The 13,820-nt window shown below is 39.9% G+C and overlaps 1 long non-coding RNA gene across 2 annotated transcripts; it reads left to right on the top strand.

The window, feature by feature from the left end:
• The first annotated feature begins 8,495 nt into the window (after positions 1-8,495).
• LOC147452591 (uncharacterized) lies at positions 8,496-10,200 on the top strand. 2 transcript variants are annotated; one of them, XR_015188998.1, is made up of 2 exons: positions 8,496-8,695; positions 9,281-10,200. It is a non-coding gene; the product is annotated as an uncharacterized LOC147452591 (long non-coding RNA). The 2 variants fall into 2 exon arrangements; XR_015188997.1 differs by lacking the exon at positions 8,496-8,695 and adding an exon at positions 8,706-9,008.
• Positions 10,201-13,820: the final 3,620 nt, after the last annotated feature.

Here is a 13,820-nt window from a genome sequence, read left to right as displayed (position 1 = left end):
TTAATCCAAACTGGATCATTAACTTTGACTAAACTGCTATGAACAAACACTTGCTTGACTTTCCTTTGCTTTCTTGAGTACTTTTGCTGAAATATCTTTGATTTTTTGGGTGTCTCCTTAGAGGTTTCAGTTGAGTCAGTAGTTGACTTGAAGTTTTGAAAGCCTGACTTGCTTGAAGAAGCTGATCCATGAGGGTTCTTTGATGTAGAGGCATATGCTGTCACACTTTCTTTACTAATCGGTGGAAGTTCCTCTTTAGCTTACCTTTCTCTGCAAGATTTTTCTTCTTCTCTGGTCTCGGTGGCATTCTTTGCTCAATAGATTTCGTGGTTGCTTTTTGCTCTGTTTGATCTGCACTTACTATTGTCTGATTTGCTTTACTCTCTTCTGAAGTTTTGTTTGATGGAGATGGATCATTTTCATTAAGATCTTCCATTTGAATTGTATTTAAGAACTTTGTGCTGTCATCCGCGGATGACCAGTCTTGGTCTTCATTCTTTGTTGTCTGTGAAGACTGCATCTTCATTGAACTCTGTATCTCTAGGACCTTTTGGGCCATTGGCATTCCCATTATGATGTCTTCTGGCATATCCTTTGCTCTGATCACGTGGAATTGAGCTTTGATAACCTGTGAACTTACCTCAATGGTGGTGGAGATGATTCCCCAGCATTCTGCTTGTTTGTTTCTTAATATGCTCACAAATTCAGGAGTATCTTCCAGCTATGATTGGCCACATCTTTTCCAAGTGAAAAAAGACACGAGGTTCTTATCTAGCTGAAAATCTAGCTTTACTTCTTTTGACATCTTTTCTTCATTCTCATCAACAATGTTGCACTTGATCTTCTCAAAATTTCTTTTTGTATTGAGTGCTTTTGTGGTGGCGGTGTCCGTGGGTTGAACTTTTTCTACATTGGCTTTGCTTTGATCACCTACTTCTGTTGATGTCGACTCGTATGACTCTGATACTGCACTTTTTTGCAATTGTTGAGCATTGTCCTCCTGCATTTGAGTAACCTTTGACCTTAATAGGTCCATTGTACTTTCTGGCAGAATCTGTTTCTTCAGAGGAGATTTTGGTGGTGACCTTTGTGTAGCCTTTTGGAATTTAGCTTTCATTGATTTTGACATTTTTGTCACCTATTCTAGCAGGTTGAGGGTTTACATCATCTTCAAATAGTCTTTGACTTCAGTCGTACCATCCAAATGAGTTTGTACAATGTCTTGAACCTGCTGAGAATCATTGCCATTTGCATCTCCATATGCATATGCGAGATTGGTCTCATCCAATTGCTTGAGCACTATGGGGTTTTTTGGCTTTTGACTTTGACTCCTGGAGATCAATTGAAACTTTTGTCCTTGATGATCTTCATAGAAGATTTTTTTTTGCAGATTTTGATGGTTTCTGGGTCAATGGAAAACTTCCAACAACCATATGATCTTCCAATGGTTTTTGCTTTGAAGGGGTCTGCTGGCTAGAAGTTCTTGGGCTTCTAACTGATGTAGCATTTTCTGGTACTAGAGCTAAGCTAGATGAATTTGTAGCTCCCCCCTTCCTAGGGTGATCACTATAGCCTGCTTCATTGTGAGAGCTCAAAACTGTTTGGCTCTGGTTGAGTCTCACCTTTTGGGATTGTGAAGGTACACTTCGGGTAGCACTGTTGATGTTTGGCATCTGTAAACCTTCTACATAGTTTCCTATGTATTTTCATGAAACATGACAAATTATTCCCCAAGTCAAGCTGTAAATAGCATTATCTTTGCCCTGATATTGTCTATCCCATGGGTCTCCTATGATATACACTTGTGTGGTTTCAGGACCCAAGGCATCATAGATGCTAGACTCTCGTCTATATCTACGACTATTTTGGTCAAAGTATATGCTCGTTTGGTCACAACATCGAAGCCTGATTTCTAATGGAGGAGAGTTTGGCTCTGAACAGATTTCTGAGTTCACTCGGATAATATCCTTCAACTCAGGAGACGATGGGCTATAATAGATTCTTTCCTCTGAAATGAACCATCCTTTCTGATCTATCATTGGACGCACTTCTATGAGCTGGTATGTGGGCCGTTCAAACACTGGTTGATCCTTTTTGTACACTTCTCCTTTTTGATCTACATAGTGTGCATATAAATTATGTGTACCATACAAAGCTAACATCCTTCTGTTTGATGTGTCCCTTAGACTCGTGAATGATTGCACACTTGTGACAGTGGATGCAAAATCATTTGCAAATTTAACAGTCTTTTCATCCTTTGGTGATATCTCAACACCTTTACTAAATTCATGCAAGAATTTGTTGTTCAAAGAATCAATTTTAAGCTTTTCAGGTGCCTGTGCATCCTTATGCTGATTTTGTACTTGCAGTGTTTTTATTGATGCTTCTAATGACAATGCAGAATCATCAAATTGCATTAAAAGTGACAGGTTAGTTGCACTTACATCGAGATTTGCATTTCCAATTTGCTCTGTACCTTGCTTGGCGGTTGATGTATCCTTGTTGTTGGGATTTCTTGGACAATCTTCAGCAAAATGTCCACCTTTTCTTCCACGATCTAAGAAATACGCCATGACTGGTGGTATTTCATTTGGTCCTGGCATGTCAAGCTCTAGCTGAGAAGTTTTTGTTTCTATACTGACCAAGTTGTCGCATCTTCTTTCAGAACACTGAGCATCAAGCTGTAGAATGCTCCATCTTGACCTTTGTCCTGTCTTCGGCTCTGTTCTCCAGTTAGACTGGCTTCAATTGGTTGATATGTTGGATCTTTCATTTCTGGTTCTCGATTATAGATTTGACCACTGTGTGTCCATGTACAATGACCCTGATTGCATATGCACTAACTGTATGTTTTGCTGGCTAAACACTCAAGTTGACTATCTGAACTTCTATCTGCACTTCATCTTTGAGCTTGCAATACCTGGCTCCACTGAAGTCTGTGAACATCTGGTAGTTCTCTAAATCTGGCTTTACCATGATCAATAAGATCTTGGCTCCTGTACTACTTTTGCTGCTCATTAGATATCTATGGCCTTCTGAATCTGCATATAATACTTTATCCCCATTGTAGCCATATAGTTGTAAAATTTGCTCTGTTGTACTTGTACCTGTGTTACCACTGCTGTTGGCTTGCTCTAATGTACTTGAACTCTCAGCTCGAGATGAGTCCATGTCGACTGGTTTTGTAAAAACTGTCTCCTAGAAGATTTTGGTATTGATTAGCAAAAAACTTTCTGCATGGGTTTGATAAGACTCCTTTTGCCAAAGTACTTTTGGCAGTTGATTTCTCTTAGACTCACAAGAGTTGATTAACTCTAGCTCGAAAGTGTCAGAATTGATTGCAGCCTTTGAAATGATGAAAATCTAGGCCTTGAATAACCTAACCTGCAGATTAGATTGTTATCCGTTTTTTCCACTTGACTTGAATTCAGCTCTTGTCAAGCTCCCAATTCTTTGCCTGCAACCTGGTTCTTCAATCTGAGGTAAGTGAGTCAGCAAATGAGATTTCCAAGTTCTATCCTCGCAAGGAGCTAAAGGACTAATCTGCAACTTGAAACTGAGTTAACAGGTACCAATTTGGATCCGATGGAACCCAAAATTGACTAGTGGCCTTGTATTATGTTGTTCTAGCATTGTACAATATCAAAAGTCCAAAATCGTGTTTCTGGGGATCAAAAGTAAATAAGCTCGATTATTTACTTTTCTCAGTTTCTACACTTTTTAGGCTTGTTTTGCCAAGTAATTACCTTGTTGTGGTCTCTGGACAAGTTTGGTTGAGTTTGATCAAGATTTGTCCAAGTTATCTGTTTAGTGTCCGAAGACTCTGATTCCAAGAATCTGGTTTAAGTCTCAATTTTGTGATCCAAATTTCACTAGATTTGATTTGTGGAGTCTTCTTAATGTGCTTGATAGTGTGGTATACCCAGTTGTACAAAATCTCTCAATTCTGGAGCAAATGTAAATAATCGCGATTATTACATTAGTTTTTTTTGTGGGAACTTTTTTTTTTTCAAAAGTAAATAATCGTGATTATTTACTTTTGGTAATTTTTGGTCATCTGAGAATGTACACTTGTTTAACACATCAAGATAATCCTATGAGTCAAGTTTCACTGAATTCGAACAAGATTTACCAAGTCACACTCAAGTTCTCGTCAGTACATATTTCAGTTTTTATCAAGGGTTTGGTCTATTTTGTGATCCAAACTTCATGAGCCTTCACAAAAGATGTTTGCAATCATGCTTAGAGTCTATGGTATCAACCTTGATCAATTTTGAGGCACGGTATTACTATGATGCTGCATCATGGTACAATACTCCATGTGGATTGATATCACAACTTGTGTGGAAGGTGATACCTACTCTACATGTTGGGTAATTATTGCTAAATTTTATTGTGGTTTCAATACATTTTTTTGTATTAGGATAAGTTCACTGCATTTATTTCCAAAGAAAGAGCAAAGCTAGATGCTCTTGGACTAAATGAGGTTGAGAAGAAGAAGAGACTTGACAAGGCCACAAAGATAGAAGAGGAACGGCTGAATATGGGTTACAAGTACCTATCAATTGCTAATCCTCTTAATGGTGATGAGTTCTTCAAGTTGATTTTTAGCATTAAGTGGGATGAACCTGGAATGCTAAAGATCACTAGAGATAAGCTCTATTGTTTGACAATGTCTAAAATCACTTCTAAGAGGTATTGTATCTATTAGTTTCTCATTTGTAATTGTGTTTGATCCATTTTGATTTGCTATATGATTGAGTGATATGTTGTCTTTTCTTTTCGTAGAAAGAAGATAAATTTGCACCTAATGAGCCTCACTAAGTCTAAGGATCCACAATATCTTCATTTTGGTGATTACAAGCTTTTTAGAAGTTACATAAAAAAGGAGACTGATTGGGCTCACTTGCATGGGGAAGCTACACTTATGATTGAAAGGCTGCAAGTAGAAGTCCACCACTTCCAAATTCTTTGATCTATTCTACAAGATTAGCATGAAAAATCATATTTTGCAGGTATATATTTCATCGTTGTTTTTAATAGAATATAGACATATTTTAATTTACACAAGATCAAGATGAGTATGTTTTTTGATTTTTACTATGTGTGCACGCATGCTTTTATTTTTCTAATGGATGTGGTGAAATCTTCTGACTCTAGTGAGAAGATGCCGGAACTTGTGTTGTTGGCTAAGAGAGTGATTTACATGTTAGCATCTTTCACTTGCACTCTTTGCAAAATAAGAGCATTTCATTTGTTTGCCATCGTTAGGTGACAGTGCGTCGTATTGAGATTGGTGATATATCATTTTCTGTTTACAAAAAATCCTTAAATTTCCTGTGGAAGCCCAATATGGGGTGGATGGTTTTTTTTGACAGTACAGGCATGTAAAAATCCAATGTTGAAAACACTTAAATTCCTTGTAGGAGCCCAAGACAGGGTTTATGGTTTATTTTGAAAAAGTGTACTCCATACAAAGGAGACTCTGGCGTTTTCTTTTTTGGATTATGTGTCATTTGTTATAGTATTGTGTGTATGTGCTTTTCAAAGTTTTTGATGCCCTAAAGTTTTGTAGATGGTTTATACAATGCGTTGAAACGCATGAATTGAATGAAGCCCCATTATTCACTAGGGAGTGGATTAATGTGCGTGATGAGAATACAATGTTCTCTCCCTTTCTGATTGAAAGGAATTTGACAACATGGGAAGCCAATGTTTGTCCTTGGTGGTTGAATTATCCACTGGGTGTGATTCCAAAGCAAGAGTTTGAATTACGGGAGAGTAAGTACCTATACACTTGTCTCTCTTTTCTTTTGAGATTGTATGTCTTACTTTAGTGCTAATCTATGTGATATTCTGTTGTATGCTTGTTGAATAAAGGGTTTCAAAAAGAGAGTGATGAGTACTTGGAGGAGACACAAGAAGAGTCTCTCCCTCCCGTTTCACTTGGAGTTACTCAAAACACTGTTGAGAGTGGCTCTCAAGGTACTCCACTAGCAAGCAATGTACTCAAGAAGGGTAAAGAGACCATGGAGCCTCCAAGTACATCAAGATTACCTACTCCCTCTTTGATGCCTCCCAGTGTGCCATCTATTGAGCTCGGCATGTCCTCTTTGGCAACCACAATACCCCATATGACACCCTCTTCTAATGTGCCCACTACATCCTCATTAGCACACACAACTTTTTTTGTTGCAGAGTCCTCACTTGGGCGAGAGGCTTGGGAGAGAAGGCCGATCACACGATTGGTTGGTAAGTTTAATAAAATTGTCAAAAAATCTGTCTTTCATAGTTCCTAATTAAAATCTAATTTGATTAATGCTTGTAGGGTTCCATTACCAAACCGTTGTGGATGTTTGCTTGTGGATATATCACAAATTGATAAGTTTTCCCTTGATAGGCGTATTTCCATAATGCTTACATCTTTGCATTATCTTCTTGCATTGTTCTATGATTTTGAACATGATTAATGTTTGGTTTTCCTATAACATCAACAAATTTTTTGCGACACAAAATACCAATTATATAGCATAGATAGTGTGCCTTGTCGTGAGGTGGCTAGGCTTATCTTTGCGGTTTTCCTACAAGTTTACTTGTGGATGGTCTAGGACCTATTCCATTGGGTAAGTAACTTTTTTTTGGGGTAATACCTATAGCTAACTATGGTTGTATGCTAACGTAACAACATTCACTTTTGTAGAGGACATGAGTGTTCCCAAGTGGAACACATTTTCAGGGTCTAGTGACAGGGTGCATGGATGTGGCTCGTGAGTTTTTGGCAGATGAGGGGTTTTTAGTCACCATGTGCATGGCCGAGTATATTGGACATTTTATTGTAGATGCTATTAGGGTAGGACTTGTGCTGTTACGTACATGGACCCTCATGTGTATTAAGAAGGCACATGGCATCCACTCACTAGAGAGGCGGTGAGATAACAAACTTAGTTTCATAGTTTTATGTCCTAACTAAAAACTTTATAGCTATGAAATTATTTGACTTATTTTTAATGAAAATACTTGATCTTACCATGTGTCTTTGGTATCGTATTGGCCATCTTGTGCCACACTATGATAGAGAGGTAGGGGAGAAAATTGCCGAAAGATTGTTTCCAGCAGATTGTAGCTACATGATAGATGATGTAGTCTTCCCCATTGAGATTGATGGTGTCATTCTTAGAGGTGGGACAGAGTGGTCTTCTTTGTTCTTTCGATAAGATTAGTCTAAATTATTATACTTGTGAATGTTATGGTATATATGTGTTTTCATTATGTTTCTAATTTACTTTTTATATTGTTAGGTGGTTGTTGGTAACATTTACTGAGCCTCAGGAGTATGTTTTGACTTGTTTGCGGGGTGTGGTGGTTTGGGCCGAGCTTCTGTGAAAGATATGAGGCATTTCATGTGTCTACAGTTGGATGATGTGCTCTACAAAAGATGTTTGATAGACATTGCATGTGGACCTGCGAAATGTTGATTACGGGTGCACACTTGATTGGGGAAACACTATTCTAACAGCACACATCTTGATTTTTTGATTTATATTTTGATATACGTGATTGCCATATGACATTGACATGGCGTTTTGATGTGCTCCATACATTTCATTTGGATGTTTCTTTTGTGTTTGTTTGGTACATGATGGCCACATGATGTGGAGATGACTTTGATTGTGCTTTCCTATGTAGTTGTATTATGTTGACACCATTGTCTTGTGTGTTGATTATGTGAGATAACAAAATCATTTAAGTAGTGGAAATAAGAGTTTATGTAATGGATATCCCATGGGGGAGCCCAAGAAAGGGTGTACAATCTTTTATAGAAGAGGTCTCCATACAAAGGAGACTCTGGCAAAAAAATTCGAATCAAGTTTTATGTGCAGCTCGTAAACACACACAAATGGTGCTTTTTGTAAAATTTCACTTTGCATAAGCATTGTTGTGCTTCCATATTTCTACAAAGTGTTTGGTAGTTGAATGATTTTATTGTGAGGTTTTGAGTTTTTTTGCTACAATGATACTTAAGGATATAATTTGTGTAAAATCAGGGTTCAAAACCTTGAAAAAACAATTCTAATTGTAAAAGCTCGAAACTGAAAGCTCACAAAAAAAATCCCCCACCTTAACATGCTCATTGCCTAAAAACTTCAAAACATGGTTCACATTTAGTTCACACCAAAAGCACATCCGGCTAAGCCGGTGTGCTTGTGGTTTACTTATAGTATGTGAAATTGATGACTACATGCCCCTATGGCCATTTTGATTTGTTCCATTGAACCTTTTTGAGAAGGTTCAAGTCAAATAGCTTTGCTCCTCTCTCTTTTTTTTTGCCTGTTGGGTAGGGGGTGTTTGTTGTTGTTGTTGTGAAATGCAAAGAAACCTAACAAAGGATTGCATGCCCTGAGTATGTCCCCTCGATCTTTAAAAAAAAATCTAAACTAACATAATATGACGGTCATTATTGCCCTTTCCACATGTTCTCTTTTGCGATATGAAGACTAAAATTCAAACGATTTTCAGAGCATTAGTTTGAGAATTTGAAAGCTTACCATGTGCTCTCTGGCTGTACGCTCCAACTAGCCTTTAATCTTTGGAGCTGCAAAGTAGAAGTATCCTCCCCAATATCCCGAGAGAGAGAGAGAGAGAGAGAGAGAGAGAGAGCATTTGATATCCTTTCAACAATGTCAGGGTATTTGAGGTAAGCATCCCTACCGTCCTCTGCACCTCATTCAATGCTGCAGCTCTCATTGCAGCAGCAACTAATCTGCACCCCATTCCGCACCATCGCCCACCAGTTTCAATGCAGTAGCAGCAACCTATGGCAGGAAGCGCTGTAGGAACCTGTCTCTGCGTAGAGAGAGAGAGAGAGAGAGAGAGAGAGAGAGAGAGAGAGATCGCCACTCAGTGGCTCAATCTGTGTGTGTGTGTGTGTGTGTGTTGAGAGAGAGAGAGAGAGAGAGAGAGAGAGAGAGAGCATTTGATATCCTTTCAACAATGTCATGGTATTCGAGGTGAGCATCCCTACCGTCCTCTGCACCTCATTCAAAGCAGCAGCTCTCATTGCAGCAACAACCTATCTGCACCCCATTCCGCACCATCACCCACCAGTTTCAATGCAGTACTAACAACCTATGGCAGGAAGCGCTGCAGGACCTTGTCTGCATACACACACACACAGAGAGAGAGAGAGAGAGAGAGAGAGAGAGAGAGAGAGAGAGAGGACCGTAATGTTGTGTGTGTGAGAGAGAAATAAAATGATATATTAACATCTTCAAGAGGCTAGAAGTGGTGCAGGACCCTGTCTTCAAGCTCGGTAGGTTAAGGAAATCTAAGGACCTTTTGGAGCAGGCGGCCAATGTGAGGTGTGAGGATGCTGCATTTTTGCTGGCAGAAATGTGCCGAGAAGAGACAGATGAAGGGGTTGCCAATATTGGATCACTAGAGGATTGAGAATTATAGACCCTGAATTTCTCTTTGATGTGGGAGCTGCATTTGAAGACATGGATATGGAAAGCCTTCTCCAGCAATTTTTCTAGGAGTGAGGATGCGGATGTGATTTTTAGGCGTGGAGTTTGGAGATCAATTTAGCACACCAGTTATGAATGCCTTCAGTTGCTACTCAAAGACTAATGAGAAGGGTCACATGAGAGCAATGATGTTCAATGCTTTGTATTGCAAGAAGGTGGGCAAGAGTGTTGAAGCATTGCAATTCTACTCTAAATTAGTACAGGCTTCTTTTTATTCCTATACAAGAAATTGAAAGCAAAGTAGCAAACTTGAGGTTGAAGTGTGCCAGTGAAAGCGCAGCTTCAGACATTGCTTAGGCCTTCTTCTAGATGTGAATTCAACTGGACTGTCGAATGGTAGGAAGCTGAGTACTCATGTCTACCAAGCAGACCCTTGGCTATTAGCTATTGGGTCACAAGGTCTTACAATTTTATATATCTTTCCTAAATAGCTTGAGTATGTCGGGTCTGGATCTGTCTGCCATAGACCCTGTATCCTGGAGTTCATGGTCGTCTGCTGGCTCGGATCGTCTTACGATCTTGGAGAGTGACCAAGGGTAGAGAAATCTGTGAGCTGTGACTGTCTCCTGCCCTCTCTGAGGCTACTATAGGCTAGGCTGTAGCAATGTCTCCCTAGCAAGAAGCGGCCAAACTGATCCAGAAAGAATTTTTTTTTCCAAAACTCGCATTTCTGGCATGTGTTTTTTCTTATGGCTGGTCCGACCAAGCTGACGTTCACTCTCTCTCTCTCTCACACACACACACACACACACACACACACACACACACACACACACAATGTAATCATGTCCACACCCCCACATCCTCGAGAACATGTGTATGCATACACACATGTATGCTATGTGTGATATCTGTAGAATATCGATGTGTGTATGGTGCAGTATGTATGTGAGATGTGTGTGGTATAATGTATAAGAGAGCGAGAATATAAAAAACCAAAGAGAGAATGAGAGAGAGAGAGAGAGAGAAGACCATAAGGTTACATCCTTGTGTGACCATAAGGTGACATCCCTATGAAGACCGTAAGGTTACATTTGTGTGTGACCATAGACGAGAGAGAGAGAGAGAGAGAGAGAGAGAGAGAGAGAGAGAGATGTCTTACCACTGAGAACAAGCTGCCAAGGGTGTAACAAGTGCAACAGAGCAAGGCTGTTGATAACAAACTGCTATGTGTGTGTGTGTGTGTGTGTGTGTGTGTGCGCGCGCGCGCGCTCCTTGCCGCACTCTCGAAGCAAGGGACTTGCCGATACACCGTATGCAAGCCACAAATGGCTCCAAGCACACAACAAAACTAATCTAGCAAGCTCAAGAGAGCAAAGGGTGTGTCACTCATCGCTCTACGCTCGCCTTCGTGGTGGATTCCTCGTCGCAATGAAGAAGAAGATGCAATCGTGCCGCGCTCAACCGCTTCGCCGCCGTCGTGCCTTCGTAATGCTTGATCGCACACACACTCTCCCTCCCTCTCTCTCTCTCTCTCTCTCTCTCTCTTTCACATACACACACACACACAAGGAGGTGAAGAAGAAGAAGATGGAGATGGAGATGGAGCAAGAGCACTCTTCTCTTGCACAAATGAGAGAATCCGTGAATTTTAGGTTTAGTTGGCTTTTATATGAGCTCACCCCATTCACACTTGGGCGCCCATGCTTAGCCAACTAATTCCTCGAATGTCCCATTAGAGTGCGCCTCTCATCGGCGATCACTCTTACCCTTTTCCTATTGGTCCGACAAGCCCGGTACCTGACTCTACTAAATACATAATACACGTCCGTCGTAGGTGATGGGGTGTCTGTGAGCCGTGAGGGTTAACATGCCCCCCTTCCTGATGTAGATTCTGTCCTCGGAAGCTATTGAGTTGAAGCTCGTTGGTCGAGGTGGAAGAGCATTTGAGATGAATGTCCTTAGCCTTCATTAGTCACTGCAAAATCAAACAACATTGCACAGTAATTGCATTTTCATAAGCGATTAAAAAGCATATGCAATTTTAGGCAGATAATTGATTGGTAACAAAATTTTAAACAATTTGTCAACAATAAACATTAAATTGCAATGTAATCAAATGCATAAACCGATGTAAAGGTAAAAAATTAAACAAGTCTGGGGTCGCTAATTTATCGGTCGAAAGGCACTAGAGATCGACTATTAATACCATGGGTAAGCTTCTTAATTTTCTCTGGTTAATTAAGTTGTTTAATCGCGAGAGCCAAGTATTTCATGTTCGAGGGCTGACTAGAGGCTATACCTAGAGGACCTTGTAGTTAAGCTACGATAAAAGGAATTTCTCATGAAATCATCGCCTGACTGATTACCTTTTCTTTGACCCCCCAAATTCTGTTCACAGTGATTCAATTTTGATGTGTGTGCTTATTTTGTATGCCTTTGGTTTTTTTGCTTTTCAAGGAAAAGCGTCCACACTGGGAACCTCTAGGGCTCTAGTACCATTGACGATACATGTGAGTGAAGTACCCAATCAAGCTGAGATTTCTCTTCCAGCTTAAGATTTTACATTGTGGCACTTTGATTTTTTGTTTGTTCATTTTCAACATTTTAGTTTTGTAACTTTGGGGGGTCATATAACACTGATACACCTCCCCAGGCTCATCACACTAGTAAACTCTCTTTATAATACTTAAGCTAAAGGTCAATAGGGTCAAGCCCACTAGAAAGCCCTAGTACATTTCACACAATGCTGTCTAGATCGGATTAAGAACCTAAGTAACCATTGATTATTAGGAAGGCATTCCCCATGGTATTAAGAGAAGATCTCTAACACATAACTTGGTCAAACTAGCTTAGTCGAACTTGCTTGATTTTTAAACTTAGACAAGTGATTATGACAAAAAATTACATTGAATTAAATGTTTAGTACTAAGAAAATGCATTGAATATTATGTTACCAATCACAATCAAAGCAGACAAACATATATGCAAAAAGATAAGGGACAATGCTAATGGATAAGAAACACCTGTTTGTGTTGATGGTCGCGCTTGATCTGAAGTGTGAACGAGAGAAAGATTCCATGAAGGTCCAAATCCTAACCACAGCAACACGTTCCTGTACACACTATGAAACACAAACAATACCTCTAGGAGGCACATCGGTGGGAAAAGAGAACTTTGCTAATCACTCAACTCTAAAACAGAAACACTCCTATCGTACTAATCTTACCTACCCTCCATCGCTCAAGTGATGAGGATCAAAGGTGTTTCATGACATAGGTTTCTGTTTCAGTGTACTGAATGTAAATGTGTAGGTCTGGGTCAATGTTTTGACTTTTATTGTGCATACTCGTTTGCTAATTGCTAATTGCTCTTTATTTTTTTTGTTTTTTGTGAGTATAAAGCTTTATATGTACATTCCCTAAGATTGGTGATTGAGAGGTCAGGGAAAAAGGTTGAGAGGGAAACAAATGAATGATGACTGTCAACAAACACTCCCCCCTTCCTTGGGTAGATCATACCGTTTGAAATGAGTTTGTCACCCTTTGAAACCAATTGTTCCAGTTGGTAATAGGTGGAGATTTTTTCCAGTAGTTTTCTATTACCTTAGGCGCCTTGTCGAGTTGCAAGGGTGGTAAGGTACTCTCCCAAGATCGAACTTGAAGTAGTTCATCAGGTGATTCTTGAACACTGGGAGGTGTGGATTCCTTTGTAGCTTTATGGAGGTCCACTATTGTAGGTGGAGGCTGTGGAGAAGCTTTTACCTCTACGGATGCATTACATGAGGAGCTAGAAGCTTCATGGGACTCCCCCCTTCTTGAGCTAGGTGGAACAAATCGTTCTTTCTTTGGTACCCAAAATAGCTCTGGAGCGGGTGTGTAGCATTCTGTGATTTTTTTCTTTCCACGATCATTGATTCATTTTGGAGCTACGGGATTGGGCTCACATGGGTCAGGTGATAGGTAAGAGCACAATCTACGTTTTGACACCCAGATTTGATCATTTCCTTGATAGTAGCCTTGGGCTTCCAATAGTCGTTTAGGGATCCATCGCAACATTTTCTTACTTTTCTTGGATCGAGTGGTACGTTTCTTACAAGGCTTCTGTTTTTTAGCACTAGCTATGGTCACTAAAGAAGCTTTAGGGACCCACTTGTATGTTTTCTTCGTTACATTAGGATGAGTCTTGTCAGAAGCTATATGCATTGCTTGTAGCATATTTAAGGGTACAGGCATTTCATCCCCCTCAGGTGTTACCCAAGTCGTCCCCCTATTTCCCCAAGTGTCTATGGTTGCTTCTAGGTGGACCCAATCCACATTGTCTGACTCAGTCATCCGAGGTAGGATATCCATATAA

Source organism: Adiantum capillus-veneris, chromosome 8, assembly GCF_014529385.1.
Source record: "Adiantum capillus-veneris isolate H3 chromosome 8, ASM1452938v2, whole genome shotgun sequence".
In the NCBI taxonomy this organism is placed as follows: domain Eukaryota; kingdom Viridiplantae; phylum Streptophyta; class Polypodiopsida; order Polypodiales; family Pteridaceae; genus Adiantum; species Adiantum capillus-veneris.
The sequence above is the reverse complement of the archived record's forward strand: the minus strand, read 5'-3'. Positions and strand labels throughout refer to the sequence as shown.